General features: G+C 42.1%; 54 non-coding genes across 54 annotated transcripts; 33 read left to right on the top strand and 21 right to left on the bottom strand.

Annotated features, from left to right (window-relative positions):
* Positions 1–1,474: 1,474 nt before the first annotated feature.
* Positions 1,475–1,546, top strand: Trnap-cgg (transfer RNA proline (anticodon CGG)). Its single transcript has one exon. It is a non-coding gene; the product is annotated as a tRNA-Pro (tRNA).
* A 1,144-nt stretch (positions 1,547–2,690) lies between these two features.
* Positions 2,691–2,762, top strand: Trnap-ugg (transfer RNA proline (anticodon UGG)). The gene has a single exon. It is a non-coding gene; the product is annotated as a tRNA-Pro (tRNA).
* A 536-nt stretch (positions 2,763–3,298) lies between these two features.
* Positions 3,299–3,370, top strand: Trnap-agg (transfer RNA proline (anticodon AGG)). Its single transcript has one exon. It is a non-coding gene; the product is annotated as a tRNA-Pro (tRNA).
* Positions 3,371–3,911: 541 nt separating this feature from the next.
* Trnap-cgg (transfer RNA proline (anticodon CGG)) lies at positions 3,912–3,983 on the top strand. The gene has a single exon. It is a non-coding gene; the product is annotated as a tRNA-Pro (tRNA).
* Positions 3,984–4,308: 325 nt separating this feature from the next.
* On the bottom strand, positions 4,309–4,381 carry Trnak-cuu (transfer RNA lysine (anticodon CUU)). Its single transcript has one exon. It is a non-coding gene; the product is annotated as a tRNA-Lys (tRNA).
* A 137-nt stretch (positions 4,382–4,518) lies between these two features.
* On the top strand, positions 4,519–4,590 carry Trnaq-cug (transfer RNA glutamine (anticodon CUG)). Its single transcript has one exon. It is a non-coding gene; the product is annotated as a tRNA-Gln (tRNA).
* A 326-nt stretch (positions 4,591–4,916) lies between these two features.
* Positions 4,917–4,989, bottom strand: Trnak-cuu (transfer RNA lysine (anticodon CUU)). The gene has a single exon. It is a non-coding gene; the product is annotated as a tRNA-Lys (tRNA).
* Positions 4,990–5,126: 137 nt separating this feature from the next.
* On the top strand, positions 5,127–5,198 carry Trnap-cgg (transfer RNA proline (anticodon CGG)). The gene has a single exon. It is a non-coding gene; the product is annotated as a tRNA-Pro (tRNA).
* A 536-nt stretch (positions 5,199–5,734) lies between these two features.
* Positions 5,735–5,806, top strand: Trnap-cgg (transfer RNA proline (anticodon CGG)). The gene has a single exon. It is a non-coding gene; the product is annotated as a tRNA-Pro (tRNA).
* Positions 5,807–6,108: 302 nt separating this feature from the next.
* On the bottom strand, positions 6,109–6,181 carry Trnak-cuu (transfer RNA lysine (anticodon CUU)). The gene has a single exon. It is a non-coding gene; the product is annotated as a tRNA-Lys (tRNA).
* A 500-nt stretch (positions 6,182–6,681) lies between these two features.
* Trnak-cuu (transfer RNA lysine (anticodon CUU)) lies at positions 6,682–6,754 on the bottom strand. The gene has a single exon. It is a non-coding gene; the product is annotated as a tRNA-Lys (tRNA).
* A 260-nt stretch (positions 6,755–7,014) lies between these two features.
* Positions 7,015–7,087, bottom strand: Trnak-cuu (transfer RNA lysine (anticodon CUU)). The gene has a single exon. It is a non-coding gene; the product is annotated as a tRNA-Lys (tRNA).
* Positions 7,088–7,224: 137 nt separating this feature from the next.
* Trnap-ugg (transfer RNA proline (anticodon UGG)) lies at positions 7,225–7,296 on the top strand. Its single transcript has one exon. It is a non-coding gene; the product is annotated as a tRNA-Pro (tRNA).
* A 334-nt stretch (positions 7,297–7,630) lies between these two features.
* Positions 7,631–7,703, bottom strand: Trnak-cuu (transfer RNA lysine (anticodon CUU)). The gene has a single exon. It is a non-coding gene; the product is annotated as a tRNA-Lys (tRNA).
* Positions 7,704–9,056: 1,353 nt separating this feature from the next.
* Positions 9,057–9,129, top strand: Trnak-cuu (transfer RNA lysine (anticodon CUU)). The gene has a single exon. It is a non-coding gene; the product is annotated as a tRNA-Lys (tRNA).
* Positions 9,130–10,803: 1,674 nt separating this feature from the next.
* Positions 10,804–10,876, top strand: Trnak-cuu (transfer RNA lysine (anticodon CUU)). Its single transcript has one exon. It is a non-coding gene; the product is annotated as a tRNA-Lys (tRNA).
* A 336-nt stretch (positions 10,877–11,212) lies between these two features.
* Trnap-cgg (transfer RNA proline (anticodon CGG)) lies at positions 11,213–11,284 on the bottom strand. Its single transcript has one exon. It is a non-coding gene; the product is annotated as a tRNA-Pro (tRNA).
* Positions 11,285–11,829: 545 nt separating this feature from the next.
* Positions 11,830–11,901, bottom strand: Trnap-cgg (transfer RNA proline (anticodon CGG)). The gene has a single exon. It is a non-coding gene; the product is annotated as a tRNA-Pro (tRNA).
* A 137-nt stretch (positions 11,902–12,038) lies between these two features.
* Positions 12,039–12,111, top strand: Trnak-cuu (transfer RNA lysine (anticodon CUU)). The gene has a single exon. It is a non-coding gene; the product is annotated as a tRNA-Lys (tRNA).
* Positions 12,112–12,657: 546 nt separating this feature from the next.
* On the top strand, positions 12,658–12,730 carry Trnak-cuu (transfer RNA lysine (anticodon CUU)). The gene has a single exon. It is a non-coding gene; the product is annotated as a tRNA-Lys (tRNA).
* Positions 12,731–13,033: 303 nt separating this feature from the next.
* On the bottom strand, positions 13,034–13,105 carry Trnap-ugg (transfer RNA proline (anticodon UGG)). The gene has a single exon. It is a non-coding gene; the product is annotated as a tRNA-Pro (tRNA).
* Positions 13,106–13,242: 137 nt separating this feature from the next.
* Positions 13,243–13,315, top strand: Trnak-cuu (transfer RNA lysine (anticodon CUU)). Its single transcript has one exon. It is a non-coding gene; the product is annotated as a tRNA-Lys (tRNA).
* Positions 13,316–13,652: 337 nt separating this feature from the next.
* Trnap-cgg (transfer RNA proline (anticodon CGG)) lies at positions 13,653–13,724 on the bottom strand. Its single transcript has one exon. It is a non-coding gene; the product is annotated as a tRNA-Pro (tRNA).
* Positions 13,725–13,861: 137 nt separating this feature from the next.
* Positions 13,862–13,934, top strand: Trnak-cuu (transfer RNA lysine (anticodon CUU)). Its single transcript has one exon. It is a non-coding gene; the product is annotated as a tRNA-Lys (tRNA).
* Positions 13,935–14,271: 337 nt separating this feature from the next.
* On the bottom strand, positions 14,272–14,343 carry Trnap-cgg (transfer RNA proline (anticodon CGG)). The gene has a single exon. It is a non-coding gene; the product is annotated as a tRNA-Pro (tRNA).
* Positions 14,344–14,480: 137 nt separating this feature from the next.
* Positions 14,481–14,553, top strand: Trnak-cuu (transfer RNA lysine (anticodon CUU)). Its single transcript has one exon. It is a non-coding gene; the product is annotated as a tRNA-Lys (tRNA).
* A 1,083-nt stretch (positions 14,554–15,636) lies between these two features.
* Positions 15,637–15,709, top strand: Trnak-cuu (transfer RNA lysine (anticodon CUU)). Its single transcript has one exon. It is a non-coding gene; the product is annotated as a tRNA-Lys (tRNA).
* Positions 15,710–16,255: 546 nt separating this feature from the next.
* Trnak-cuu (transfer RNA lysine (anticodon CUU)) lies at positions 16,256–16,328 on the top strand. Its single transcript has one exon. It is a non-coding gene; the product is annotated as a tRNA-Lys (tRNA).
* A 770-nt stretch (positions 16,329–17,098) lies between these two features.
* On the top strand, positions 17,099–17,171 carry Trnak-cuu (transfer RNA lysine (anticodon CUU)). Its single transcript has one exon. It is a non-coding gene; the product is annotated as a tRNA-Lys (tRNA).
* A 337-nt stretch (positions 17,172–17,508) lies between these two features.
* On the bottom strand, positions 17,509–17,580 carry Trnap-cgg (transfer RNA proline (anticodon CGG)). The gene has a single exon. It is a non-coding gene; the product is annotated as a tRNA-Pro (tRNA).
* Positions 17,581–17,717: 137 nt separating this feature from the next.
* On the top strand, positions 17,718–17,790 carry Trnak-cuu (transfer RNA lysine (anticodon CUU)). Its single transcript has one exon. It is a non-coding gene; the product is annotated as a tRNA-Lys (tRNA).
* A 770-nt stretch (positions 17,791–18,560) lies between these two features.
* Trnak-cuu (transfer RNA lysine (anticodon CUU)) lies at positions 18,561–18,633 on the top strand. Its single transcript has one exon. It is a non-coding gene; the product is annotated as a tRNA-Lys (tRNA).
* A 338-nt stretch (positions 18,634–18,971) lies between these two features.
* Trnap-cgg (transfer RNA proline (anticodon CGG)) lies at positions 18,972–19,043 on the bottom strand. Its single transcript has one exon. It is a non-coding gene; the product is annotated as a tRNA-Pro (tRNA).
* Positions 19,044–19,180: 137 nt separating this feature from the next.
* Trnak-cuu (transfer RNA lysine (anticodon CUU)) lies at positions 19,181–19,253 on the top strand. Its single transcript has one exon. It is a non-coding gene; the product is annotated as a tRNA-Lys (tRNA).
* Positions 19,254–19,558: 305 nt separating this feature from the next.
* Trnap-ugg (transfer RNA proline (anticodon UGG)) lies at positions 19,559–19,630 on the bottom strand. Its single transcript has one exon. It is a non-coding gene; the product is annotated as a tRNA-Pro (tRNA).
* A 137-nt stretch (positions 19,631–19,767) lies between these two features.
* On the top strand, positions 19,768–19,840 carry Trnak-cuu (transfer RNA lysine (anticodon CUU)). Its single transcript has one exon. It is a non-coding gene; the product is annotated as a tRNA-Lys (tRNA).
* Positions 19,841–20,177: 337 nt separating this feature from the next.
* Positions 20,178–20,249, bottom strand: Trnap-cgg (transfer RNA proline (anticodon CGG)). The gene has a single exon. It is a non-coding gene; the product is annotated as a tRNA-Pro (tRNA).
* Positions 20,250–20,386: 137 nt separating this feature from the next.
* On the top strand, positions 20,387–20,459 carry Trnak-cuu (transfer RNA lysine (anticodon CUU)). Its single transcript has one exon. It is a non-coding gene; the product is annotated as a tRNA-Lys (tRNA).
* Positions 20,460–20,796: 337 nt separating this feature from the next.
* Trnap-cgg (transfer RNA proline (anticodon CGG)) lies at positions 20,797–20,868 on the bottom strand. Its single transcript has one exon. It is a non-coding gene; the product is annotated as a tRNA-Pro (tRNA).
* A 137-nt stretch (positions 20,869–21,005) lies between these two features.
* Trnak-cuu (transfer RNA lysine (anticodon CUU)) lies at positions 21,006–21,078 on the top strand. Its single transcript has one exon. It is a non-coding gene; the product is annotated as a tRNA-Lys (tRNA).
* Positions 21,079–22,161: 1,083 nt separating this feature from the next.
* On the top strand, positions 22,162–22,234 carry Trnak-cuu (transfer RNA lysine (anticodon CUU)). The gene has a single exon. It is a non-coding gene; the product is annotated as a tRNA-Lys (tRNA).
* Positions 22,235–22,780: 546 nt separating this feature from the next.
* Trnak-cuu (transfer RNA lysine (anticodon CUU)) lies at positions 22,781–22,853 on the top strand. Its single transcript has one exon. It is a non-coding gene; the product is annotated as a tRNA-Lys (tRNA).
* A 770-nt stretch (positions 22,854–23,623) lies between these two features.
* Positions 23,624–23,696, top strand: Trnak-cuu (transfer RNA lysine (anticodon CUU)). The gene has a single exon. It is a non-coding gene; the product is annotated as a tRNA-Lys (tRNA).
* A 337-nt stretch (positions 23,697–24,033) lies between these two features.
* Positions 24,034–24,105, bottom strand: Trnap-cgg (transfer RNA proline (anticodon CGG)). The gene has a single exon. It is a non-coding gene; the product is annotated as a tRNA-Pro (tRNA).
* Positions 24,106–24,242: 137 nt separating this feature from the next.
* Trnak-cuu (transfer RNA lysine (anticodon CUU)) lies at positions 24,243–24,315 on the top strand. The gene has a single exon. It is a non-coding gene; the product is annotated as a tRNA-Lys (tRNA).
* A 770-nt stretch (positions 24,316–25,085) lies between these two features.
* On the top strand, positions 25,086–25,158 carry Trnak-cuu (transfer RNA lysine (anticodon CUU)). The gene has a single exon. It is a non-coding gene; the product is annotated as a tRNA-Lys (tRNA).
* A 337-nt stretch (positions 25,159–25,495) lies between these two features.
* Positions 25,496–25,567, bottom strand: Trnap-cgg (transfer RNA proline (anticodon CGG)). Its single transcript has one exon. It is a non-coding gene; the product is annotated as a tRNA-Pro (tRNA).
* A 137-nt stretch (positions 25,568–25,704) lies between these two features.
* On the top strand, positions 25,705–25,777 carry Trnak-cuu (transfer RNA lysine (anticodon CUU)). The gene has a single exon. It is a non-coding gene; the product is annotated as a tRNA-Lys (tRNA).
* Positions 25,778–26,114: 337 nt separating this feature from the next.
* Positions 26,115–26,186, bottom strand: Trnap-cgg (transfer RNA proline (anticodon CGG)). The gene has a single exon. It is a non-coding gene; the product is annotated as a tRNA-Pro (tRNA).
* Positions 26,187–26,323: 137 nt separating this feature from the next.
* On the top strand, positions 26,324–26,396 carry Trnak-cuu (transfer RNA lysine (anticodon CUU)). The gene has a single exon. It is a non-coding gene; the product is annotated as a tRNA-Lys (tRNA).
* Positions 26,397–26,699: 303 nt separating this feature from the next.
* On the bottom strand, positions 26,700–26,771 carry Trnap-ugg (transfer RNA proline (anticodon UGG)). Its single transcript has one exon. It is a non-coding gene; the product is annotated as a tRNA-Pro (tRNA).
* Positions 26,772–26,908: 137 nt separating this feature from the next.
* On the top strand, positions 26,909–26,981 carry Trnak-cuu (transfer RNA lysine (anticodon CUU)). Its single transcript has one exon. It is a non-coding gene; the product is annotated as a tRNA-Lys (tRNA).
* A 337-nt stretch (positions 26,982–27,318) lies between these two features.
* On the bottom strand, positions 27,319–27,390 carry Trnap-cgg (transfer RNA proline (anticodon CGG)). Its single transcript has one exon. It is a non-coding gene; the product is annotated as a tRNA-Pro (tRNA).
* A 137-nt stretch (positions 27,391–27,527) lies between these two features.
* Positions 27,528–27,600, top strand: Trnak-cuu (transfer RNA lysine (anticodon CUU)). The gene has a single exon. It is a non-coding gene; the product is annotated as a tRNA-Lys (tRNA).
* Positions 27,601–27,695: the final 95 nt, after the last annotated feature.

Genomic DNA, 27,695 nt, shown 5'->3' with positions numbered 1-27,695 from the left:
GCAGGCGACTCAAAATGCGTAAACCTTCCAAGCAATACACAACACATAGGTGTGAACATACGACAATGGCAAAGGTTCGAACTTTCTGTTTTGAACAAGCCTTTTAACACATCGGCTCGTTGGTCTAGGGCAGGGGTCGCCAACCTTTACTACTCAAAGAGCCACTCGGACCAGTTTTACGTAGTAAAACAAACACTGGGAGCCACGAAGCCGTTTTAAAATTTGAAATAAAATGCAAAACGTTTTTAGTCTGATGACATTCGACTTTTGTTGTTAGCTAGTGTTTTATTGCATATTAGACACACTGATGCACTAGTCTCGTCAGCAGAGAAAACAACTTTACGTAGCGTTGCATATTCTGTTTTTGCAAATTTTTATTCCTTTGTTAACGCGTTTGTTGCATAACAATTAACAAAGAGCTGTTGTTACGCGCGCACACACACTGTAAACAAAAACAGTATTGTCTCATATTGCGTATTAACCTGCGCGCCGCCAGTTTGCCTCTTTCAGAATTCACGTTTGATGGTATAGAGGCGGGGTTGCAGGTAACTACAACAAGCGAGTACAGTCATGCTACTGCACTTCAATTTTCGTGTTCGACTTTTGTGTTCGGCATGATCGTCTAATAATTTTTATTCAAATGTACAACATTTGGTAAATTTAAAAACCGAGCCGCATCAGAGGGATCAAAGAGCCGCATGCGGCTCCAAAGCCGCGGGTTGGCGACCCCTGGTCTAGGGGTATGATTCTCGCTTTGGGTGCGAGAGGTCCCGGGATCAAATCCCGGACGAGCCCTTCTATAACACTTTTGGTCGCAACGTACAAGTATATTTTGAATGACTGGGTTATCGAAACAATCTGTCTTATATCGTACGCTTCCATTTGTAAGAATCAAATCTATCATTTGAAAAAACAAACCAACAATTAAATGCGTGAACGCATGGTTTCTTACTTCGATCTTTGAATAGTTTGTTTGTTCAATGCAATAAAATTGCCACTTGAACAATACGTGCGTGAACGCAAGGTTTCTTACTTCGATCTTTAAACGATTTGTTTGTTCAATGCAATATAATTGCCACTTAAACAAAATGTTGTCTGTGTACCAAATGCTTTGATACAAGTCATGCTAAACACTTGAAAAGAATTCCAAATCAGCTACAAAATGTTGTCTTTGTGTCTAGTTTGTCTGATTTACAAATCTGTCTCATCCATTCTAATGCTTCGCGCAAAATAGCGCCCACCGTGGGGCTCGAACCCACGACCGTTGGATTAAGAGTCTGTAACCTTGTGCGCACGGCTAGCTCAGTCCAACGCTCTACCGACACAGCTAGCCGGGCGCACAAGGTTGCAGTCGACACAAAATGCGTAAACCTTCCAAGCAATACACATCACATAGGCGTGAACATTCGATAATGGCAAAGGATCGAACTTTCTGGTTAAAACAATTCTTGTTGATACGAACAGTTGACACATCGGCTCGTTGGTCTAGGGGTATGATTCTCGCTTCGGGTGCGAGAGGTCCCGGGTTCAAATCCCGGACGCGCCCTTCACAACACTTTTGGTCGCAACGTACAGGTATATTTTGAATGATTGGGTTATCGATAAACGTCTGTCTTATATAGTACGCTTCCGTGTCTTACAATCAAATCTATCATAAACAAACAATTAAATGCGTAAACGCAAGGTTTCTTACTTCGATCTTTGAACAGTTTGTTTGTTACATGCAATATAATTGCAACTTAAACAAAATGTTGTCTTTGTGTCATATGCTTTGGTACAAGCCATGCCAAACACTTGAAATGAATTCCAAATCAGCTAGTTTGCCTGATTTGCAAATCTGTCTCATCCAATCTAATACTTCGCGCAAAATATCGCCCAACGTGGAGCTCAAACCCATGACCGTTGGATTAAGAGTCCAACGCTCTACCGACTGAGCTAGCCGGGCGCACAAGGTTGCAGTCGACACAAAATGCGTAATCCTTCCAAGCAATACACATCACATAGGCGTGAACATTCGATAATGGCAAAGGATCGAACTTTCTGGTTAAAACAATTCTTGTTTATACGAGCAGTCGACACATCGGCTCGTCGGTCTAGGGGTATGATTCTCGCTTCGGGTGCGAGAGGTCCCGGGTTCAAATCCCGGACTAGCCCTTCTACAACACTTTTGGTCGCAACGTACAGGTATGTTTTGAATGATTGGGTTATCGATAAACGTCAGTCTTATATAGTACGCTTCCGTGTCTTACAATCAAATCTATCACAAACAAACAATTAATTGCGTAAACGCAAGGTTTCTTACTTCGATCTTTGAACAGTTTGTTTGTTCAATGCAATAAAATTACCACTTGAACAATACGTTGTCTTTGTGTCAAATGCTGTGGTACAAATCATGCCAAACACTTGAAAAGAATTCCAAATCAGCTAGTTTGCCTGATTTACAAATCTATCTCATACAAACTAATGCTTCGCGCAAAATATCGCCCAACGAGGGGCTCGAACCCACGACCGTTGCATTAAGAGTCCAACGCTCTACTGACTGAGTTAGCCGGCGCACAAGCTTGCAGTCGACTCAAAATGCGTAAACCTTCCAAGCAATACACATCGCATAGGTGTGAACATACGATAATGGCAAAGTTTCGAACTCTCTGTTTTGAACAAGCCTTATGTATACATGCAATTAACACATCGGCTCGTTGGTCTAGGGGTATGATTCTCGCTTTGGGTGCGAGAGGTCCCGGGTTCAAATCCCGGACGAGCCCTTCTATAACACTTTTGGTCGCAACGTACAAGTATATTTTGAATGACTGGGTTATCGAAACAATCTGTCTTATATCGTACGCTTCCATTTGATAGAATCAAATCTATCATTTGAAAAAACAAACCAACAATTAAATGCGTGAACGCAAGGTTTCTTACTTCGATCTTTGAACAGTTTGTTTGTTCAATGCAATAAAATTGCCACTTCAACAATACGTTGTCTTTGTGTCAAATGCTTTGATACAAGTCATGACAAACACTTGAAAAGAATTCCAATTGCCTGATTTACAACTCTATCTCATCCAATCTAATACTTCGGGCAAAATATCGCCCAACGTGGGGCTCGAACCCACGACCGTTGGATTAAGAGTGCAACGCTCTACCGACTGAGCTGGCCGGGCGCACAAGGTTGCAGTCGAAAGAAAACGGGTAAACCTCCCAAGCAATACACATCACATAGGCGTGAACATACGATAATGGCAAAGGATCGAAGTTTCTGGTTAAAACAATTCTTGTTTATACGTGCAGTTGCCACATCGGCTCGTTGGTCTAGGGGTATGATTCTCGCTTAGGGTGCGAGAGGTCCCGGGTTCAAATCCCGGACGAGCCCTTCTAGAACACTTTTGGTCGCAACGTACAAGTACATTTTAAATGACTGGTTTATCGAAACGTATCTGTCTTATATCATACGCTTCCATTTGTTACAATCAAATTTATCATTTGAAAAAAAAACAATTGATGCCTGAACGCAACGTTGGTTACTTCGATTTTTGAACAGTTTGTTTGTCCAATGCAATATGATTGCCACCTAAACAAAATGTTGTGGTTGTGTCAAATGCTTTGGTACAAATCATGCCAATCACTTGATAAGAAAGTCAAATCAGCTAGTTTGTCAGATTTGCGAATCAGTCTGATACAGTCTAATACTTCGGGCAAAATATCGCCCAACGTGGGGCTCCAAACCACGAGCGTTGAATTAAGAGTCCAACGCTCTACCGACTGAGCTAGCCGGGCGCTGAAGGTTGCAGTCGACTCAAAATGCGTAAACGTTCCAAGCAATACACATCACATAGGTGTGAACATACGATAATGGCAAAGTTTCGAACTTTCTGTTTAGAACAAGCCTTATGCATACATGCAGTTGGCACATCGGCTCGTTGGTCTAGGGGTATGATTCTCGCTTCGGGTGCGAGGGGTCCCGGGTTCAAATCCCGGACGAGCCCTTCTACAACGCTTTTGGTCGCAACGTACAGGTATATTTTGAATGAATGGGTTATCGATAAACGTCTGTCTTATATAGTACGCTTCCGTGTCTTACAATCAAATCTATCATAAACAAACAATTAAATGCGTAAACGCAAGGTTTCTTACTTCGATCTTTGAACAGTTTGTTTGTTACATGCAATATGATTGCCACTCAAACAAAATGTTGTCTTTGTGTCAAATGCTTTGGTACAAATCATGCCAAACAATTGAAAAAAGGCAAATCAGCCGCTTTGTCGGAACTACAAATTTTTCTGATCCAATCTAATACTTCGCACAAACTATCGCCCAACATGTGGCTCGAACCCACGACCGTTGGATTAAGAGTCCAACGCTCTACCGACTGAGCTAGCCGGGCGCACAAGGTTGCTGTCGACACAAAATGCGTAAACATTCCAAGCAATACACATCACATAGGCGTGAACATTCGATAATGACAAAGGATCGAACTTTCTGGTTAAAACAATTATTGTTTATACGAGCAGTTGACACATCGGCTCGTTGGTATAGGGGTATGATTCTCGCTTCTGGTGCGAGAGGTCCCGGGTTCAAATCCCGGACGAGCCCTTCACAACACTTTTGGTCGCAACGTTCAGGTATATTTTGAATGATTGAGTTATCGATAAACGTCTGTCTTATATAGTACGCTTCCGTGTCTTACAATCAAATCTATCATAAACAAACAATTAAATGCGTAAACGCAAGGTTTCTTACTTCGATCTTTGAACAGTTTGTTTGTTACATGCAATATAATTGCAACTTAAACAAAATGTTGTCTTTGTGTCATATGCTTTGGTACAAGCCATGCCAAACACTTGAAATGAATTCCAAATCAGCTAGTTTGCCTGATTTGCAAATCTGTCTCATCCAATCTAATACTTCGCGCAAAATATCGCCCAACGTGGAGCTCAAACCCACGACCGTTGGATTAAGAGTCCAACGCTCTACCGACTGAGCTAGCCGGGCGCACAAGGTTGCAGTCGACACAAAATGCGTAAACCTTCCAAGCAATACACATCACATAGGCGTGAACATTCGATAATGGCAAAGGATCGAACTTTCTGGTTAAAACAATTATTGTTTATACGAGCAGTTGACACATCGGCTCGTTGGTCTAGGGGTATGATTCTCGCTTCGGGTGCGAGAGGTCCCGGGTTCAAATCCCGGACGAGCCCTTCACAACACTTTTGGTCGCAACGTTCAGGTATATTTTGAATGATTGGGTTATCGATAAACGTCTGTCTTATATAGTACGCTTCCGTGTCTTACAATCAAATCTATCATAAACAAACAATTAAATGGGTAAACGCAAGGTTTCTTACTTCGATCTTTGAACAGTTTGTTTGTTACATGCAATATAATTGCAACTTAAACAAAATGTTGTCTTTGTGTCATATGCTTTGGTACAAGCCATGCCAAACACTTGAAATGAATTCCAAATCAGCTAGTTTGTCTGATTGGCAAATCTGTCTCATGCAATCTAATACTTCGCGCAAAATATCGCCCAACGTAGAGCTCAAACCCATGGCTGTTGGATTAAGTGTCCAACGCTCTACCGACTGAGCTAGCCGGGCGCACAAGGTTGCAGTCGACACAAAATGCGTAAACATTCCAAGCAATACACATCACATAGGCGTGAACATTCGATAATGGCAAAGGATCGAACTTTCTGGTTAAAACAATTCTTGTTTATACGAGCAGTTGACACATCGGCTCGTTGGTCTAGGGGTATGATTTTCGCTTCGGGTGCGAGAGGTCCCGGGTTCAAATCCCGGACGAGCCCTTCACAACACTTTTGGTCGCAACGTACAGGTATATTTTGAATGATTGGGTTATCGATAACCGTGTCTTACAATCAAATCTATCATAAACAAACAATTAAATGCGTAAACGCAAGGTTTCTTACTTCGATCTTTGAACAGTTTGTTTGTTCAATGCAATAAAATTGCCACTTGAACAATACGTTGTCTTTGTGTAAAATGCTGTGGTACAAATCATGCCAAACACTTGAAAAGAATTCCAAATCAGCTAGTTTGCCTGATTTACAAATCTATCTCATCCAAACTAATGCTTCGCGCAAAATATCGCCCAACGTGGGGCTCGAACCCACGACCGTTGGATTAAGAGTCCAACGCTCTGCCGACTGAGCTAGCCGGGCGCACAAGGTTGCAGTCGACTCAAAATGTGTAAACCTTCCAAGCAATACACATCGCATAGGTGTGAACATACGATAATGGCAAATATTCGAACTCTCTGTTTTGAACAAGCCTTATGTATACATGCAGTTAACACATCGGCTCGTTGGTCCCGGGTTCAAATCCCGGACGAGCCCTTCTATAACACTTTTGGTCGCAACCTACAAGTATATTTTGAATGACTGGGTTATCGAAACAATCTGTCCTATTTCGTACGCTTCCATTTGTTAGAATCAAATCTATCATTTGAAAAAAAAAACCAACAATTAAATGCGTGAACGCAAGGTTTCTTACTTCGATCTTTGAACAATTTGTTTGTTCAATGCAATAAAATTGCCGCTTGAACAATACGTTGTCTTTGTGTCAAATGCTTTGATACAAGTCATGCCAAACACTTGAAAAGAATTCCAATTGCCTGATTTACAACTCTATCTCATCCAATCTAATACTTCGGGCAAAATATCGCCCAACGTGGGGCTCGAACCCACGACCGTTGGATTAAGAATCCAACGCTCTACCGACTGAGCTGGGTGGGCGCACAAGGTTGCAGTCGACAGAAAACGCGTAAACCTTCCAAGCAATACATATCACATTGCCGTGAACATACGATAATGGCAAAGGATTTTTGAACAGTTTGTTTGTCCAATGCAATATGATTGCCACTTAAACAAAATGTTGTGGTTATGTCAAATACTTTGGTACAAATCATGCCAAACAATTGAAAAGAATTCCAAATCAGCTAGTTTGCCTGATTTACAAATCTATCTCATCCAAACTAATGCTTCGCGCAAAATATCGCCCAACGTGGGGCTCGAACCCACGACCGTTGGATCAAGAGTCCAACGCTCTACCGACTGAGCTGGACGGGCGCACAAGGTTGCAGTCGACTCAAAATGCGTAAACCTTCCAAGCAATACACATCGCGTAGGTGTGAACATACGATAATGGCAAATATTCGAACTTTCTGTTTCGAACAAGCCTTATGTATAGATGCAGTTAACACATCGGCTCGTTGGTCTAGGGGTATGATTCTCGCTTTGGGTGCGAGAGGTCCCGGGTTCAAATCCCGGACGAGCCCGTCTATAACACTTTTGGTCGCAACGTACAAGTATATTTTGAATGACTGGGTTATCGAAACAATCTGTCTTATATCGTACGCTTCCATTTGTTAGAATCAAATCTATCATTTGAAAAAACAAACCAACAATTAAATGCGTGAACGCACGGTTTCTTACTTCGATCTTTGAACAGTTTGTTTGTTCAATGCAATATAATTGCCACTTAAACAAAATGTTGTCTTCGTGTCAAATGCTTTGGTACAAATCATGCCAACCAATTGAAAAAAGGCAAATCAGCCACTTTGTCGGAACTGCAAATTTTTCTTATCCAATCTAATACTTCGCACAAACCATCGCCCTACGTGGGGCTCGAACACACGACCGTTGGATTAAGAGTCCAACGCTCTACCGACTGAGCTAGCCGGGCGCACAAGGTTGCAGTCGACTCAAAATGCGTAAACCTTCCAAGCAATACACATCACATAGGTGTGAACATACGACAATGGCAAAGGTTCGAACTTTCTGTTTTGAACAAGCCTTTTAACACATCGGCTCGTTGGTCTAGGGCAGGGGTCGCCAACCTTTACTACTCAAAGAGCCACTCGGACCAGTTTTACGTAGTGAAACAAACACTGGGAGCCACGAAGCCGTTTTAAAATTTGAAATAAAATGCAAAACGTTTTTAGTCTGATGACATTCGACTTTTTGTTGTTAGCTAGCGTTTTATTGCATATTAGACACACTGATACACTAGTCTCGTCAGCAGAGAAAACAACTTTACGTAGCGTTGCATATTCTGTTTTTGCAAATTTTTATTCCTTTGTTAACGCGTTTGTTGCATAACAATTAACAAAGAGCTATTGTTACGCGCGCACACACACTGCAAACAAAAACAGTATTGTCTCATATTGCGTATTAACCTGCGCGCCGCCAGTTTGCCTCTTTCAGACTTCACGTTTGATGGTATAGAGGCGGGGTTGCAGGTAACTACAACAAGCGAGTACAGTCATGCTACTGCACTTCAATTTTCGTGTTCGACTTTTCTGTTCGGCATGATCGTCTAATAATTTTTATTCAAATGTACAACATTTGGTAAATTTAAAAACCGAGCCGCATCAGAGGGATCAAAGAGCCGCATGCGGCTCCAGAGCCGCGGGTTGGCGACCCCTGGTCTAGGGGTATGATTCTCGCTTTGGGTGCGAGAGGTCCCGGGTTCAAATCCCGGACGAGCCCTTCTATAACACTTTTGGTCGCAACGTACAAGTATATTTTGAATGACTGGGTTATCGAAACAATCTGTCTTATATCGTACGCTTCCATTTGTAAGAATCAAATCTATCATTTGAAAAAACAAACCAACAATTAAATGCGTGAACGCAAGGTTTCTTACTTGCCCCTGAACGGTTTGGAGAAGCAGAACACTTTATTACATAACAATGCCTTGTCATGCCTCACAATAGGAGATTTTATAGCATTTAGTGTGCGTTAATTCTGATATATTAAAAACATTGAATTACTGAAGACAAAACTTATAGTTGTCATTAAAATGTTGGGACTTTCGCGTGCCAACAAAATTATCTCGCGGGCCACAATTGGCCCGCGGGCCTGCATTTGGACCACGCTGGCCTAGACCAACGAGCCGATGTGTCAACTGCACGTATAAACAAGAATTGTTTTAACCAGAAAGTTCGATCCTTTGCCATTGTCGTATGTTCACGCCTATGTGATATGTATATTGCTTGGAAGGTTTACTCATTTTGAGTCGACTGCAACCTTGTGCGCCCGGCTAGCTCAGTCGGTAGAACGTTGGACTCTTAATCCAACGGTCGTGGGTTCGAGCCCCACGTTGGGCGATATTTTGTGCGAAGTATTAGATTGGATAAGAAAAATTTGCAGTTCCGATAAAGTGTCTGATTTGGCTTTTTTCAATTGTTTGGCATGATTTGTACCAAAGCATTTGACACAAAGACAACATTTTGTTTAAGTGGCAATTATATTGCATTGAACAAACAAACTGTTTAAAGATCAAAGTAAGAAACGTTGCGTTCAACAATTAACAAAGAGCTATTGTTACGCGCGCACACACACTGCAAACAAAAACAGTATTGTCTCATATTGCGTATTAACCTGCGCGCCGCCAATTTGCCTCTTTCAGACTTCACGTTTGATGGTATAGAGGCGGGGTTGCAGGTAACTACAACAAGCGAGTACAGTCATGCTACTGCACTTCAATTTTCGTGTTCGACTTTTGTGTTCGGCATGATCGTCTAATAATTTTTATTCAAATGTACAACATTTGGTAAATTTAAAAACCGAGCCGCATCAGAGGGATCAAAGAGCCGCATGCGGCTCCAGAGCCGCGGGTTGGCGACCCCTGGTCTAGGGGTATGATTCTCGCTTTGGGTGCGAGAGGTCCCGGGTTCAAATCCCGGACGAGCCCTTCTATAACACTTTTGGTCGCAACGTACAAGTATATTTTGAATGACTGGGTTATCGAAACAATCTGTCTTATATCGTACGCTTCCATTTGTAAGAATCAAATCTATCATTTGAAAAAACAAACCAACAATTAAATGCGTGAACGCAAGGTTTCTTACTTCGATCTTTGAACAGTTTGTTTGTTTAATGCAATAAAATTGCCACTTGAACAATACGTGCGTGAACGCAAGGTTTCTTATTTCGATCTTTAAACAGTTTGTTTGTTCAATGCAATATAATTGCCACTTAAACAAAATGTTGTCTGTGTACCAAATGCTTTGATACAAGTCATGTTAAACACTTGAAAAGAATTCCAAATCAGCTAGTTTGTTTGATTTACCAATCTGTCTCATCCATTCTAATGCTTCGCGCAAGGATCGAACTTTCTGTTTAAAACAATTCTTGTTTATACGTGCAGTTGGCACATCGGCTCGTTGGTCTAGGGCAATGTGGTCCAACTTTGTTTTGTTGCGGGCCATTTAAAATCGTTAACTTACTACGCGGGCCAAGGTTTAAATTTTTGCAGGAAAAACCTTTTTCTGGGCCAACTCTAGGGTAACTATACACCTTTTTTACCTATAGATATGTTTATTTTTATACTTTATAGTTATTTACTTAGTAGAAGCTGTCAAAAATATTCAGTTTCCACTCTAGCGCAGAAATGCCCCTGAACGGTTTGGAGAAGCAGAACACTTTATTACATAACAATGCCTTGTCATGCGTCACAATAGGAGATTTTATAGCATTTAGTGTGCGTTAATTCTGATATATTAAAAACATTGAATTACTGAAGACAAAACTTATAGTTGTCATTAAAATGTTGGGACTTTCGCGTGCCAACAAAATTATCTCGCGGGCCACAATTGGCCCGCGGGCCTGCATTTGGACCACGCTGGCCTAGACCAACGAGCCGATGTGTCAACTGCACGTATAAACAAGAATTGTTTTAACCAGAATGTTCGATCCTTTGCCATTGTCGTATGTTCACGCCTATGTAATATGTATTGCTTGGAAGGTTTACGCATTTTGAGTCGACTGCAGCCTTGAGCGCCCGGCTAGCTCAGTCGGTAGAACGTTGGACTCTTAATCCAACGGTAGTGGGTTCGAGCCCCACGTTGGGCGATATTTTGTGCGAAGTATTAGATTGGATAAGAAAAATTTGCAGTTCCGATAAAGTGTCTGATTTGGCTTTTTTCAATTGTTTGGCATGATTTGTACCAAAGCATTTGACACGAAGACAACATTTTGTTTAAGTGGCAATTATATTGCATTGAACAAACAAACTGTTTAAAGATCAAAGTAAGAAACGTTGCGTTCACGCATTTAATTGTTTGTTCGTTGTTTTTCAAATGATAGATTTGATTCTAACAAATGGAAGCGTGCGATATAAGACAGATTGTTTCGATAACCCAGTCATTCAAAATATACTTGTACGTTGCGACCAAAAGTGTTATAGAAGGGCTCGTCCGGGATTTGAACCCGGGACCTCTCGCTCCCGAAGCGAGAATCATACCCCTAGACCAACGAGCCGATGTGTCAACTGCACGTATAAACAAGAATTGTTTTAACCAGAAAGTTCGTTCCTTTGCCAATGTCGTATGTTCACGCCTATGTGATATGTATTGCTTGGAAGCTTTACGCATTTTGAGTCGACTGCAACCTTGTGCGCCCGGCTAGCTAAGTTGGTAGAACGTTGGACTCTTAATCCAACCGTCGTGGGTTCGAGCCCCACGTTGGGCGATAGTTTGTGCGAAGTATTAGATTGGATAAGAAAAATTTGCAGTTCCGATAAAGTGTCTGATTTGGCTTTTTTTCAATTGTTTGGCATGATTTGTACCAAAGCATTTGACACAAAGACAACATTTTGTTTAAGTGGCAATTATATTGCATTGAACAAACAAACTGTTTAAAGATCAAAGTAAGAAACGTTGCGTTCACGCATTTAATTGTTGGTTTGTTTTTTCAAATGATAGATTTGATTGTAAGGCACGGAAGCGTACAATATAAGACAGATTGTTTCGATAACCCAGTCATTTAAAATGTACTTGTACGTTGCGACCAAAAGTGTTATAGAAGGGCTCGTCCGGGATTTGAACCCGGGACCTCTCGCACCCGAAGCGAGAATCATACCCCTAGACCAACGAGCCGATGTGTCAACTGCACGTATAAACAAGAATTGTTTTAACCAGAAAGTCCTATCCTTTGCCATTATTGTATGTTCACACCTATGTGGTGTGTATTGTTTGGAAGGTTTACGCATTTTGAGTCGACTGCAACCTTGTGCGCCCGGCTAGCTCAGTCGGTAGAGCGTTGGACTCTTAATCCAACGGTCGTGGGTTCGAGCCCCACGTTGGGCGATATTTTGTGCGAAGTATTAGATTGGATGAGACAGATTTGTAAATCAGGCAAACTAGCTGATTTGTAATTATTTTCAAGTGTTTGGCATGGCTTGTACCAAAGCATTTGACACGAAGACAACATTTTGTTTAAGTGGCAATTATATTGCATTGAACAAACAAACTGTTCAAAGATCGAAGTAAGAAACCTTGCGTTCACGCATTTAATTGTTGGTTTGTTTTTTCAAATGATAGATTTGATTGTAAGGCACGGAAGCGTACGGTATAAGACAGACGTGTATCGATAACCCAGTCATTTAAAATCTACGTGTACGTTGCGACCAAAAGTGTTATAGAAGGGCTCGTCCGGGATTTGAACAAGGGACCTCTCGCACCCGAAGCGAGAATCATACGCCTAGACCAACGAACCGATGTGTCAACTGCACGTATAAACAAGAATTGTTTTAACCAGAAAGTCCGATCCTTTGCCATTATCGTATGTTCACACCTATGTGGTGTGTATTGTTTGGAAGGTTTACGCATTTTGAGTCGACTGCAACCTTGTGCGCCCGGCTAGCTCAGTCGGTAGAGCGTTGGACTCTTAATCCAACGGTCGTGGGTTCGAGCCCCACGTTGGGCGATATTTTGTGCGAAGTATTAGATTGGATGAGACAGATTTGTAAATCAGGCAAACCAGCTGATTTGTAATTCTTTGACACAAAGACAACATTTTGTTTAAGTGGCAATTATATTGCATGTAACAAACAAACTGTTTAAAGATCAAAGTAAGAAACGTTGCGTTCACGCATTTAATTGTTTGTTCGTTTTTTTCAAATGATAGATTTGATTCTAACAAATGGAAGCGTGCGATATAAGACAGATTGTTTCGGTAACCCAGTCATTCAAAATATACTTGTACGTTGCGACCAAAAGTGTTATAGGAGGGCTCGTCCGGGATTTGAACCCGGGACCTCTCGCACCCAAAGCGAGAATCATACACCTAGACCAACAAGCCGATGTGTTAACTGCATGTATACATAAGGCTTGTTCAAAACAGAAAATTCGAACCTTTGCCATTGTCGTATGTTCACACCTATGTGATGTGTATTGCTTGGAAGGTTTACGCATTTTGAGTCGACTGCAACCTTGTGCGCCCGGCTAGCTCAGTCGGTAGAGCGTTGGACTCTTAATCCAACGGTCGTGGGTTCGAGCCACACGTTGGGCGATATTTTGTGCGAAGTATTAGATTGGATGAGACAGATTTGTAAATCAGGCAAACTAGCTGATTTGGAATTCTTTTCAAGTGTTTGGCATGGATTGTACCAAAGCATTTGACACGAAGACAACATTTTGTTTAAGTGGCAATTATATTGCATGTAACAAACAAACTGTTCAAAGATCGAAGTAAGAAACCTTGCGTTCACCCATTTAATTGTTGGTTTGTTTTTTCAAATGATAGATTTGATTGTAAGGCACGGAAGCGTACGATATAAGACAGACATGTATCGATAACCCAGTCATTTAAAATGTACTTGTACGTTGCGACCAAAAGTGTTATAGAAGGGCTCGTCCGGGATTTGAACCCGGGACCTCTCGCACCCGAAGCGAGAATCATACCCCTAGACCAACGAGCCGATGTGTCAACTGCACGTATAAACAAGAATTGTTTTAACCAGAAAGTCCGATCCTTTGCCATTATCGTATGTTCACACCTATGTGGTGTGTATTGTTTGGAAGGTTTACGCATTTTGAGTCGACTGCAACCTTGTGCGCCCGGCTAGCTCAGTCGGTAGAGCGTTGGACTCTTAATCCAACGGTCGTGGGTTCGAGCCCCACGTTGGGCGATATTTTGTGCGAAGTATTAGATTGGATGAGACAGATTTGTAAATCAGGCAAACCAGCTGATTTGGAATTCTTTTCAAGTGTTTGGCATGGCTTGTACCAAAGCATTTGACACGAAGACAACATTTTGTTTAAGTGGCAATTATATTGCATGTAACAAACAAACTGTTCAAAGATCGAAGTAAGAAACCTTGCGTTCACGCATTTAATTGTTGGTTTGTTTTTTCAAATGATAGATTTGATTGTAAGGCACGGAAGCGTACGATATAAGACAGACGTGTATCGATAACCCAGTCATTTAAAATGTACTTGTACGTTGCGACCAAAAGTGTTATAGAAGGGCTCGTCCGGGATTTGAACCCGGGACCTCTCGCACCCGAAGCGAGAATCATACCCCTAGACCAACGAGCCGATGTGTCAACTGCACGTATAAACAAGAATTGTTTTAAACAGAAAGTCCGATCCTTTGCCATTATCGTATGTTCACACCTATGTGGTGTGTATTGTTTGGAAGGTTTACGCATTTTGAGTCGACTGCAACCTTGTGCGCCCGGCTAGCTCAATCGGTAGAGCGTTGGACTCTTAATCCAACGGTCGTGGGTTCGAACCCCACGTTGGGCGATAGTTTGTGCGAAGTATTAGATTGGAAAAGAAAAATTTGCAGTTCCGATAAAGTGTCTGATTTGGCTTTTTTTCAATTGTTTGGCATGATTTGTACCAAAGCATTTGACACAAAGACAACATTTTGTTTAAGTGGCAATTATATTGCATGTAACAAACAAACTGTTTAAAGATCAAAGTAAGAAACGTTGCGTTCACGCATTTAATTGTTTGTTCGTTTTTTTCAAATGATAGAGTTGATTCTAACAAATGGAAGCGTACGATATAAGACAGATTGTTTCGATAACCCAGTCATTCAAAATATACTTATACGTTGCGACCAAAAGTGTTATAGAAGGGCTCGTCCGGGATTTGAACCCGGGACCTCTCGCACACAAAGCGAGAATCATACCCCTAGACCAGGGGCGGGCAACATACGGCCCGCGGGCCGGATCCGGCCCGCGACGGGATTTTGAGCGGCCCGCAGACAGTTTCCGGGTCTTACATGATAATGTGCCCGCGGCCACAGTCTGCTGCAATCCCCCACTACTTGCTTACTACGTCAAATTATAGTTGTAACGGACAGTAATGCTCCCCAATAGCAAAAAACTTCCCCGCCGTTGTTACCATTGCACCATACGTCCATTGTTACGGCATAACTGCCAACCTTGTGTTTCCCACGTGTAGCCTAGTTAGTATTATAGCAGTATCTAAGTCTGTGGTGTATGCATTAAATTTGCTGTGGTGAGTAATTTTATGTTATATCAGTTAGATTGTTTGGACTGTATTGTAATTGTGACGTTATTGATTGTATTTGGTTTAGGTGGTCAAAAATCCGTTTTAAATCACTTGATAAATACGCGATTAATGTATCGATTCAGGAATCCGGCCCGCCAAGTACTTCATTTTCCCATATCAGGCCCGCCGACTCGAGAAGTTGCCCGCCCCTGCCCTAGACCAACGAGCCGATGTGTTAACTGCATGTATACATAAGGCTTGTTCAAAACAGTAAATTCGAACCTTTGCCATTGTCGTATGTTCACACCTATGTGATGTGTATTGCTTGGAAGGTTTACGCATTTTGAGTCGACTGTAACCTTGTGCGCCCGGCTAGCTCAGTCGGTAGAGCGTTGGACTCTTAATCCAACGGTCATGGGTTCGAGCCCCACGTTCGGCGATATTTTGTGCGAAGTATTAGATTGGATGAGACAGATTTGTAAATCAGGCGAACTAGCTGTTTTGTAATTATTTTCAAGTGTTTGGCATGGCTTGTACCAAAGCATTTGACACGAAGACAACATTTTGTTTAACTGGCAATTATATTGCATGTAACAAACAAACTGTTCACAGATCGAAGTAACAAATCTTGCGTTCACGCATTTAATTGCTGGTTTGTTTTTTCAAATGATAGATTTGATTGTAAGGCACGGAAGCGTACGATGTAAGACAGACGTGTATCGATAACCCAGTCATTTAAAATGTACTTGTACGTTGCGACCAAAAGTGTTATAGAAGGGCTCGTCCGGGATTTGAACCTGGGACCTCTCGCACCCGAAGCGAGAATCATACCCCTAGACCAACGAGCAGATGTGTCAACTGCACGTATAAACAAGAATTGTTGTAACCAGAAAGTTCGATCCTTTGCCATTATCGTATGTTCACACCTATGTGGTGTGTATTGTTTGGAAGGTTTACGCATTTTGTGACGACTGCAACCTTGTGCGCCCGGCTAGCTCAGTCGGTAGAGCGTTGGACTCTTAATCCAACGGTCGTGGGTTCGAGCCCCACGTTGGGAGATATTTTGTGCGAAGTATTAGATTGGATGAGACAGATTTGTAAATCAGGCAAACTAGCTGATTTGGAATTCTTTTCAAGTGTTTGGCATGGATTGTACCAAAGCATTTGACACGAAGACAACATTTTGTTTAAGTGGCAATTATATTGCATGTAACAAACAAACTGTTCAAAGATCGAAGTAAGAAACCTTGCGTTCACGCATTTAATTGTTGGTTTGTTTTTTCAAATGATAGATTTGATTGTAAGGCACGGAAGCGTACGATATAAGACAGACGTGTATCGATAACCCAGTCATTTAAAATGTGCTTGTACGTTGCGACCAAAAGTGTTATAAAAGGGCTCGTCCGGGATTTGAACCCGGGACCTCTCGCACCCTAAGCGAGAATCATACCACTAGACCAGTGGTTCTCAAACTTTTTGTTGTTGCGATGCCCCTGGAAAAGTTTTCTGGACTTGCGACGCACCAGGAAACAAAAGTTATTGAGGAAACTTGTTATTAAAGCTGTGTTTATTGATACAACAACAAAAAGTCACGAAACGAAACTATTCTGTGACGCCCTTGGAAGATTGAAACGACGCACCAGGGCGTCGCGACGCACAGTTTGAGAACTACTGCCCTAGATCAACGAGCCGATGTGTCAACTGCACGTATAAACAAGAATTGTTTTAACCAGAAAGTCCGATCCTTTGCCATTATCGTATGTTCACACCTATGTGGTGTGTATTGTTTGGAAGGTTTACGCATTTTGAGTCGACTGCAACCTTGTGCGCCCGGCTAGCTCAGTCGGTAGAGCGTTCGACTCTTAATCCAACGTTCGTGGGTTCGAGCCCCACGTTGGGCGATATTTTGTGCGAAGTATTAGATTGGATGAGACAGATTTGTAAATCAGGAAAACCAGCTGATTTGTAATTCTTTTCAAATGTTTGGCATGGCTTGTACCAAAGCATTTGACACGAAGACAACATTTTGTTTAAGTGGCAATTATATTGCATGTAACAATCAAACTGTTCAAAGATCGAAGTAAGAAACCTTGCGTTCACGCATTTAATTGTTGGTTTGTTTTTTCAAATGATAGATTTGATTGTAAGGGACGGAAGCGTACGATATAAGACAGACGTGTATCGATAACCCAGTCATTTAAAATGTACTTGTACGTTGCGACCAAAAGTGTTATAGAAGGGCTCGTCCGGGATTTGAACCCGGGACCTCTCGCACCCGAAGCGAGAATCATACCCCTAGACCAACGAGCCGATGTGTCAACTGCACGTAAAAACAAGAATTGTTTTAACCAGAAAGTCCGATCCTTTGCCATTATCGTATGTTCACACCTATGTGGTGTGTATTGTTTGGAAGGTTTACGCATTTTGAGTCGACTGCAACCTTGTGCGCCCGGCTAGCTCAGTCGGTAGAGCGTTGGACTCTTAATCCAACGGTCGTGGGTTCGAGCCCGACGTTGGGCGATATTTTGTGCGAAGTATTAGATTGGATGAGACAGATTTGTAAATCAGGCAAACTAGCTGATTTGGAATTCTTTTCAAGTGTTTGGCATGGATTGTACCAAAGCATTTGACACGAAGACAACATTTTGTTTAAGTGGCAATTATATTGCATGTAACAAACAAACTGTTCAAAGATCGAAGTAAGAAACCTTGCGTTCACGCATTTAATTGTTGGTTTGTTTTTTCAAATGATAGATTTGATTGTAAGGCACGGAAGCGTACGATATAAGACAGACGTGTATCGATAACCCAGTCATTTAAAATGTGCTTGTACGTTGCGACCAAAAGTGTTATAAAAGGGCTCGTCCGGGATTTGAACCCGGGACCTCTCGCACCCTAAGCGAGAATCATACCACTAGACCAGTGGTTCTCAAACTTTTTGTTGTTGCGATGCCCCTGGAAAAGTTTTCTGGACTTGCGACGCACCAGGAAACAAAAGTTATTGAGGAAACTTGTTATTAAAGCTGTGTTTATTGATACAACAACAAAAAGTCACGAAACGAAACTATTCTGTGACGCCCTTGGAAGATTGAAACGACGCACCAGGGCGTCGCGACGCACAGTTTGAGAACTACTGCCCTAGATCAACGAGCCGATGTGTCAACTGCACGTATAAACAAGAATTGTTTTAACCAGAAAGTCCGATCCTTTGCCATTATCGTATGTTCACACCTATGTGGTGTGTATTGTTTGGAAGGTTTACGCATTTTGAGTCGACTGCAACCTTGTGCGCCCGGCTAGCTCAGTCGGTAGAGCGTTCGACTCTTAATCCAACGTTCGTGGGTTCGAGCCCCACGTTGGGCGATATTTTGTGCGAAGTATTAGATTGGATGAGACAGATTTGTAAATCAGGCAAACTAGCTGATTTGTAATTCTTTTCAAATGTTTGGCATGGCTTGTACCAAAGCATTTGACACGAAGACAACATTTTGTTTAAGTGGCAATTATATTGCATGTAACAAACAAACTGTTCAAAGATCGAAGTAAGAAACCTTGCGTTCACGCATTTAATTGTTGGTTTGTTTTTTTCAAATGATAGATTTGATTGTAAGGGACGGAAGCGTACGATATAAGACAGACGTGTATCGATAACCCAGTCATTTAAAATGTACTTGTACGTTGCGACCAAAAGTGTTATAGAAGGGCTCGTCCGGGATTTGAACCCGGGACCTCTCGCACCCGAAGCGAGAATCATACGCCTAGACCAACGAGCCGATGTGTCAACTGCACGTATAAACAAGAATTGTTTTAACCAGAAAGTCCGATCCTTTGCCATTATCGTATGTTCACACCTATGTGGTGTGTATTGTTTGGAAGGTTTACGCATTTTGAGTCGACTGCAACCTTGTGCGCCCGGCTAGCTCAGTCGGTAGAGCGTTCGACTCTTAATCCAACGGTCGTGGGTTCGAGCCCCACGTTGGGCGATATTTTGTGCGAAGTATTAGATTGGATGAGACAGATTTGTAAATCAGGCAAACCAGCTGATTTGTAATTCTTTGACACAAAGACAACATTTTGTTTAAGTGGCAATTATATTGCATGTAACAAACAAACTGTTTAAAGATCAAAGTAAGAAACGTTGCGTTCACGCATTTAATTGTTTGTTCGTTTTTTTCAAATGATAGATTTGATTCTAACAAATGGAAGCGTGCGATATAAGACAGATTGTTTCGGTAACCCAGTCATTAAAAAAATATACTTGTACGTTGCGACCAAAAGTGTTATAGGAGGGCTCGTCCGGGATTTGAACCCGGGACCTCTCGCACCCAAAGCGAGAATCATACACCTAGACCAACAAGCCGATGTGTTAACTGCATGTATACATAAGGCTTGTTCAAAACAGAAAATTCGAACCTTTGCCATTGTCGTATGTTCACACCTATGTGATGTGTATTGCTTGGAAGGTTTACGCATTTTGAGTCGACTGCAACCTTGTGCGCCCGGCTAGCTCAGTCGGTAGAGCGTTGGACTCTTAATCCAACGGTCGTGGGTTCGAGCCACACGTTGGGCGATATTTTGTGCGAAGTATTAGATTGGATGAGACAGATTTGTAAATCAGGCAAACTAGCTGATTTGGAATTCTTTTCAAGTGTTTGGCATGGATTGTACCAAAGCATTTGACACGAAGACAACATTTTGTTTAAGTGGCAATTATATTGCATGTAACAAACAAACTGTTCAAAGATCGAAGTAAGAAACCTTGCGTTCACCCATTTAATTGTTGGTTTGTTTTTTCAAATGATAGATTTGATTGTAAGGCACGGAAGCGTACGATATAAGACAGACATGTATCGATAACCCAGTCATTTAAAATGTACTTGTACGTTGCGACCAAAAGTGTTATAGAAGGGCACGTCCGGGATTTGAACCCGGGACCTCTCGCACCCGAAGCGAGAATCATACCCCTAAACCAACGAGCCGATGTGTCAACTGCACGTATAAACAAGAATTGTTTTAACCAGAAAGTCCGATCCTTTGCCATTATCGTATGTTCACACCTATGTGGTGTGTATTGTTTGGAAGGTTTACGCATTTTGAGTCGACTGCAACCTTGTGCGCCCGGCTAGCTCAGTCGGTAGAGCGTTGGACTCTTAATCCAACGGTCGTGGGTTCGAGCCCCACGTTGGGCGATATTTTGTGCGAAGTATTAGATTGGATGAGACAGATTTGTAAATCAGGCAAACCAGCTGATTTGGAATTCTTTTCAAGTGTTTGGCATGGCTTGTACCAAAGCATTTGACACGAAGACAACATTTTGTTTAAGTGGCAATTATATTGCATGTAACAAACAAACTGTTCAAAGATCGAAGTAAGAAACCTTGCGTTTACGCATTTAATTGTTGGTTTGTTTTTTCAAATGATAGATTTGATTGTAAGGCACGGAAGCGTACGATATAAGACAGACGTGTATCGATAACCCAGTCATTTAAAATGTACTTGTACGTTGCGACCAAAAGTGTTATAGAAGGGCTCGTCCGGGATTTGAACCCGGGACCTCTCGCACCCGAAGCGAGAATCATACCCCTAGACCAACGAGCCGATGTGTCAACTGCACGTATAAACAAGAATTGTTTTAAACAGAAAGTCCGATCCTTTGCCATTATCGTATGTTCACACCTATGTGGTGTGTATTGTTTGGAAGGTTTACGCATTTTGAGTCGACTGCAACCTTGTGCGCCCGGCTAGCTCAATCGGTAGAGCGTTGGACTCTTAATCCAACGGTCGTGGGTTCGAACCCCACGTTGGGCGATAGTTTGTGCGAAGTATTAGATTGGAAAAGAAAAATTTGCAGTTCCGATAAAGTGTCTGATTTGGCTTTTTTTCAATTGTTTGGCATGATTTGTACCAAAGCATTTGACACAAAGACAACATTTTGTTTAAGTGGCAATTATATTGCATGTAACAAACAAACTGTTTAAAGATCAAAGTAAGAAACGTTGCGTTCACGCATTTAATTGTTTGTTCGTTTTTTTCAAATGATAGAGTTGATTCTAACAAATGGAAGCGTACGATATAAGACAGATTGTTTCGATAACCCAGTCATTCAAAATATACTTATACGTTGCGACCAAAAGTGTTATAGAAGGGCTCGTCCGGGATTTGAACCCGGGACCTCTCGCACACAAAGCGAGAATCATACCCCTAGACCAGGGGCGGGCAACATACGGCCCGCGGGCCGGATCCGGCCCGCGACGGGATTTTGAGCGGCCCGCAGACAGTTTCCGGGTCTTACATGATAATGTGCCCGCGGCCACAGTCTGCTGCAATCCCCCACTACTTGCTTACTACGTCAAATTATAGTTGTAACGGACAGTAATGCTCCCCAATAGCAAAAAACTTCCCCGCCGTTGTTACCATTGCACCATACGTCCATTGTTACGGCATAACTGCCAACCTTGTGTTTCCCACGTGTAGCCTAGTTAGTGTTATAGCAGTATCTAAGTCTGTGGTGTATGCATTAAATTTGCTGTGGTGAGTAATTTTATGTTATATCAGTTAGATTGTTTGGACTGTATTGTAATTGTGACGTTATTGATTGTATTTGGTTTAGGTGGTCAAAAATCCGTTTTAAATCACTTGATAAATACGCGATTAATGTATCGATTCAGGAATCCGGCCCGCCAAGTACTTCATTTTCCCATATCAGGCCCGCCGACTCGAGAAGTTGCCCGCCCCTGCCCTAGACCAACGAGCCGATGTGTTAACTGCATGTATACATAAGGCTTGTTCAAAACAGTAAATTCGAACCTTTGCCATTGTCGTATGTTCACACCTATGTGATGTGTATTGCTTGGAAGGTTTACGCATTTTGAGTCGACTGTAACCTTGTGCGCCCGGCTAGCTCAGTCGGTAGAGCGTTGGACTCTTAATCCAACGGTCATGGGTTCGAGCCCCACGTTCGGCGATATTTTGTGCGAAGTATTAGATTGGATGAGACAGATTTGTAAATCAGGCGAACTAGCTGTTTTGTAATTATTTTCAAGTGTTTGGCATGGCTTGTACCAAAGCATTTGACACGAAGACAACATTTTGTTTAACTGGCAATTATATTGCATGTAACAAACAAACTGTTCACAGATCGAAGTAAGAAATCTTGCGTTCACGCATTTAATTGCTGGTTTGTTTTTTCAAATGATAGATTTGATTGTAAGGCACGGAAGCGTACGATATAAGACAGACGTGTATCGATAACCCAGTCATTTAAAATGTACTTGTACGTTGCGACCAAAAGTGTTATAGAAGGGCTCGTCCGGGATTTGAACCTGGGACCTCTCGCACCCGAAGCGAGAATCATACCCCTAGACCAACGAGCAGATGTGTCAACTGCACGTATAAACAAGAATTGTTGTAACCAGAAAGTTCGATCCTTTGCCATTATCGTATGTTCACACCTATGTGGTGTGTATTGTTTGGAAGGTTTACGCATTTTGTGACGACTGCAACCTTGTGCGCCCGGCTAGCTCAGTCGGTAGAGCGTTGGACTCTTAATCCAACGGTCGTGGGTTCGAGCCCCACGTTGGGAGATATTTTGTGCGAAGTATTAGATTGGATGAGACAGATTTGTAAATCAGGCAAACTAGCTGATTTGGAATTCTTTTCAAGTGTTTGGCATGGATTGTACCAAAGCATTTGACACGAAGACAACATTTTGTTTAAGTGGCAATTATATTGCATGTAACAAACAAACTGTTCAAAGATCGAAGTAAGAAACCTTGCGTTCACGCATTTAATTGTTGGTTTGTTTTTTCAAATGATAGATTTGATTGTAAGGCACGGAAGCGTACGATATAAGACAGACGTGTATCGATAACCCAGTCATTTAAAATGTGCTTGTACGTTGCGACCAAAAGTGTTATAAAAGGGCTCGTCCGGGATTTGAACCCGGGACCTCTCGCACCCTAAGCGAGAATCATACCACTAGACCAGTGGTTCTCAAACTTTTTGTTGTTGCGATGCCCCTGGAAAAGTTTTCTGGACTTGCGACGCACCAGGAAACAAAAGTTATTGAGGAAACTTGTTATTAAAGCTGTGTTTATTGATACAACAACAAAAAGTCACGAAACGAAACTATTCTGTGACGCCCTTGGAAGATTGAAACGACGCACCAGGGCGTCGCGACGCACAGTTTGAGAACTACTGCCCTAGATCAACGAGCCGATGTGTCAACTGCACGTATAAACAAGAATTGTTTTAACCAGAAAGTCCGATCCTTTGCCATTATCGTATGTTCACACCTATGTGGTGTGTATTGTTTGAAAGGTTTACGCATTTTGAGTCGACTGCAACCTTGTGCGCCCGGCTAGCTCAGTCGGTAGAGCGTTCGACTCTTAATCCAACGTTCGTGGGTTCGAGCCCCACGTTGGGCGATATTTTGTGCGAAGTATTAGATTGGATGAGACAGATTTGTAAATCAGGAAAACCAGCTGATTTGTAATTCTTTTCAAATGTTTGGCATGGCTTGTACCAAAGCATTTGACACGAAGACAACATTTTGTTTAAGTGGCAATTATATTGCATGTAACAAACAAACTGTTCAAAGATCGAAGTAAGAAACCTTGCGTTCACGCATTTAATTGTTGGTTTGTTTTTTCAAATGATAGATTTGATTGTAAGGGACGGAAGCGTACGATATAAGACAGACGTGTATCGATAACCCAGTCATTTAAAATGTACTTGTACGTTGCGACCAAAAGTGTTATAGAAGGGCTCGTCCGGGATTTGAACCCGGGACCTCTCGCACCCGAAGCGAGAATCATACCCCTAGACCAACGAGCCGATGTGTCAACTGCACGTAAAAACAAGAATTGTTTTAACCAGAAAGTCCGATCCTTTGCCATTATCGTATGTTCACACCTATGTGGTGTGTATTGTTTGGAAGGTTTACGCATTTTGAGTCGACTGCAACCTTGTGCGCCCGGCTAGCTCAGTCGGTAGAGCGTTGGACTCTTAATCCAACGGTCGTGGGTTCGAGCCCGACGTTGGGCGATATTTTGTGCGAAGTATTAGATTGGATGAGACAGATTTGTAAATCAGGCAAACTAGCTGATTTGGAATTCTTTTCAAGTGTTTGGCATGGATTGTACCAAAGCATTTGACACGAAGACAACATTTTGTTTAAGTGGCAATTATATTGCATGTAACAAACAAACTGTTCAAAGATCGAAGTAAGAAACCTTGCGTTCACGCATTTAATTGTTGGTTTGTTTTTTCAAATGATAGATTTGATTGTAAGGCACGGAAGCGTACGATATAAGACAGACGTGTATCGATAACCCAGTCATTTAAAATGTGCTTGTACGTTGCGACCAAAAGTGTTATAAAAGGGCTCGTCCGGGATTTGAACCCGGGACCTCTCGCACCCTAAGCGAGAATCATACCACTAGACCAGTGGTTCTCAAACTTTTTGTTGTTGCGATGCCCCTGGAAAAGTTTTCTGGACTTGCGACGCACCAGGAAACAAAAGTTATTGAGGAAACTTGTTATTAAAGCTGTGTTTATTGATACAACAACAAAAAGTCACGAAACGAAACTATTCTGTGACGCCCTTGGAAGATTGAAACGACGCACCAGGGCGTCGCGACGCACAGTTTGAGAACTACTGCCCTAGATCAACGAGCCGATGTGTCAACTGCACGTATAAACAAGAATTGTTTTAACCAGAAAGTCCGATCCTTTGCCATTATCGTATGTTCACACCTATGTGGTGTGTATTGTTTGGAAGGTTTACGCATTTTGAGTCGACTGCAACCTTGTGCGCCCGGCTAGCTCAGTCGGTAGAGCGTTGGACTCTTAATCCAACGGTCGTGGGTTCGAGCCCGACGTTGGGCGATATTTTGTGCGAAGTATTAGATTGGATGAGACAGATTTGTAAATCAGGCAAACTAGCTGATTTGGAATTCTTTTCAAGTGTTTGGCATGGATTGTACCAAAGCATTTGACACGAAGACAACATTTTGTTTAAGTGGCAATTATATTGCATGTAACAAACAAACTGTTCAAAGATCGAAGTAAGAAACCTTGCGTTCACGCATTTAATTGTTGGTTTGTTTTTTCAAATGATAGATTTGATTGTAAGGGACGGAAGCGTACGATATAAGACAGACGTGTATCGATAACCCAGTCATTTAAAATGTACTTGTACGTTGCGACCAAAAGTGTTATAAAAGGGCTCGTCCGGGATTTGAACCCGGGACCTCTCGCACCCGAAGCGAGAATCATACCCCTAGACCAACGAGCCGATGTGTCAACTGCACGTAAAAACAAGAATTGTTTTAACCAGAAAGTCCGATCCTTTGCCATTATCGTATGTTCACACCTATGTGGTGTGTATTGTTTGGAAGGTTTACGCATTTTTAGCCGACTGCAACCTTGTGCGCCCGGCTAGCTCAGTCGGTAGAGCGTTGGACTCTTAATCCAACGGTCGTGGGTTCGAGCCCGACGTTGGGCGATATTTTGTGCGAAGTATTAGATTGGATGAGACAGATTTGTAAATCAGGCAAACTAGCTGATTTGGAATTCTTTTCAAGTGTTTGGCATGGATTGTACCAAAGCATTTGACACGAAGACAACATTTTGTTTAAGTGGCAATTATATTGCATGTAACAAACAAACTGTTCAAAGATCGAAGTAAGAAACCTTGCGTTCACGCATTTAATTGTTGGTTTGTTTTTTCAAATGATAGATTTGATTGTAAGGCACGGAAGCGTACGATATAAGACAGACGTGTATCGATAACCCAGTCATTTAAAATGTACTTGTACGTTGCGAACAAAAGTGTTATAGAAGGGCTCGTCCGGGATTTGAACCCGGGACCTCTCGCACCCGAAGCGAGAATCATACCCCTAGACCAACGAGCCGATGTGTCAACTGCACGTATAAACAAGAATTGTTTTAACCAGAAAGTCCGATCCTTTGCCATTATCGTATGTTCACACCTATGTGGTGTGTATTGTTTGGAAGGTTTACCCATTTTGAGTCGACTGCAACCTTGTGCGCCCGGCTAGCTCAGTCGGTAGAGCGTTCGACTCTTAATCCAACGGTCGTGGGTTCGAGCCCCACGTTGGGCGATATTTTGTGCGAAGTATTAGATTGGATGAGACAGATTTGTAAATCAGGCAAACCAGCTGATTTGTAATTCTTTGACACAAAGACAACATTTTGTTTAAGTGGCAATTATATTGCATGTAACAAACAAACTGTTTAAAGATCAAAGTAAGAAACGTTGCGTTCACGCATTTAATTGTTTTTTCGTTTTTTTCAAATGATAGATTTGATTCTAACAAATGGAAGCGTGCGATATAAGACAGATTGTTTCGGTAACCCAGTCATTCAAAATATACTTGTACGTTGCGACCAAAAGTGTTATAGGAGGGCTCGTCCGGGATTTGAACCCGGGACCTCTCGCACCCAAAGCGAGAATCATACACCTAGACCAACAAGCCGATGTGTTAACTGCGTGTATACATAAGGCTTGTTCAAAACAGAAAATTCGAACCTTTGCCATTGTCGTATGTTCACACCTATGTGATGTGTATTGCTTGGAAGGTTTACGCATTTTGAGTCGACTGCAACCTTGTGCGCCCGGCTAGCTCAGTCGGTAGAGCGTTGGACTCTTAATCCAACGGTCGTGGGTTCGAGCCACACGTTGGGCGATATTTTGTGCGAAGTATTAGATTGGATGAGACAGATTTGTAAATCAGGCAAACTAGCTGATTTGGAATTCTTTTCAAGTGTTTGGCATGGATTGTACCAAAGCATTTGACACGAAGACAACATTTTGTTTAAGTGGCAATTATATTGCATGTAACAAACAAACTGTTCAAAGATCGAAGTAAGAAACCTTGCGTTCACCCATTTAATTGTTGGTTTGTTTTTTCAAATGATAGATTTGATTGTAAGGCACGGAAGCGTACGATATAAGACAGACATGTATCGATAACCCAGTCATTTAAAATGTACTTGTACGTTGCGACCAAAAGTGTTATAGAAGGGCTCGTCCGGGATTTGAACCCGGGACCTCTCGCACCCGAAGCGAGAATCATACCCCTAGACCAACGAGCCGATGTGTCAACTGCACGTATAAACAAGAATTGTTTTAACCAGAAAGTCCGATCCTTTGCCATTATCGTATGTTCACACCTATGTGGTGTGTATTGTTTGGAAGGTTTACGCATTTTGAGTCGACTGCAACCTTGTGCGCCCGGCTAGCTCAGTCGGTAGAGCGTTGGACTCTTAATCCAACGGTCGTGGGTTCGAGCCCCACGTTGGGCGATATTTTGTGCGAAGTATTAGATTGGATGAGACAGATTTGTAAATCAGGCAAACCAGCTGATTTGGAATTCTTTTCAAGTGTTTGGCATGGCTTG

The sequence above is a fragment of the Phallusia mammillata genome, chromosome 4 (assembly GCF_965637545.1).
Source record: "Phallusia mammillata chromosome 4, kaPhaMamm4.hap1.1, whole genome shotgun sequence".
Classification (NCBI taxonomy): Eukaryota; Metazoa; Chordata; class Ascidiacea; order Phlebobranchia; family Ascidiidae; genus Phallusia; species Phallusia mammillata.
The sequence above is the reverse complement of the archived record's forward strand: the minus strand, read 5'-3'. Positions and strand labels throughout refer to the sequence as shown.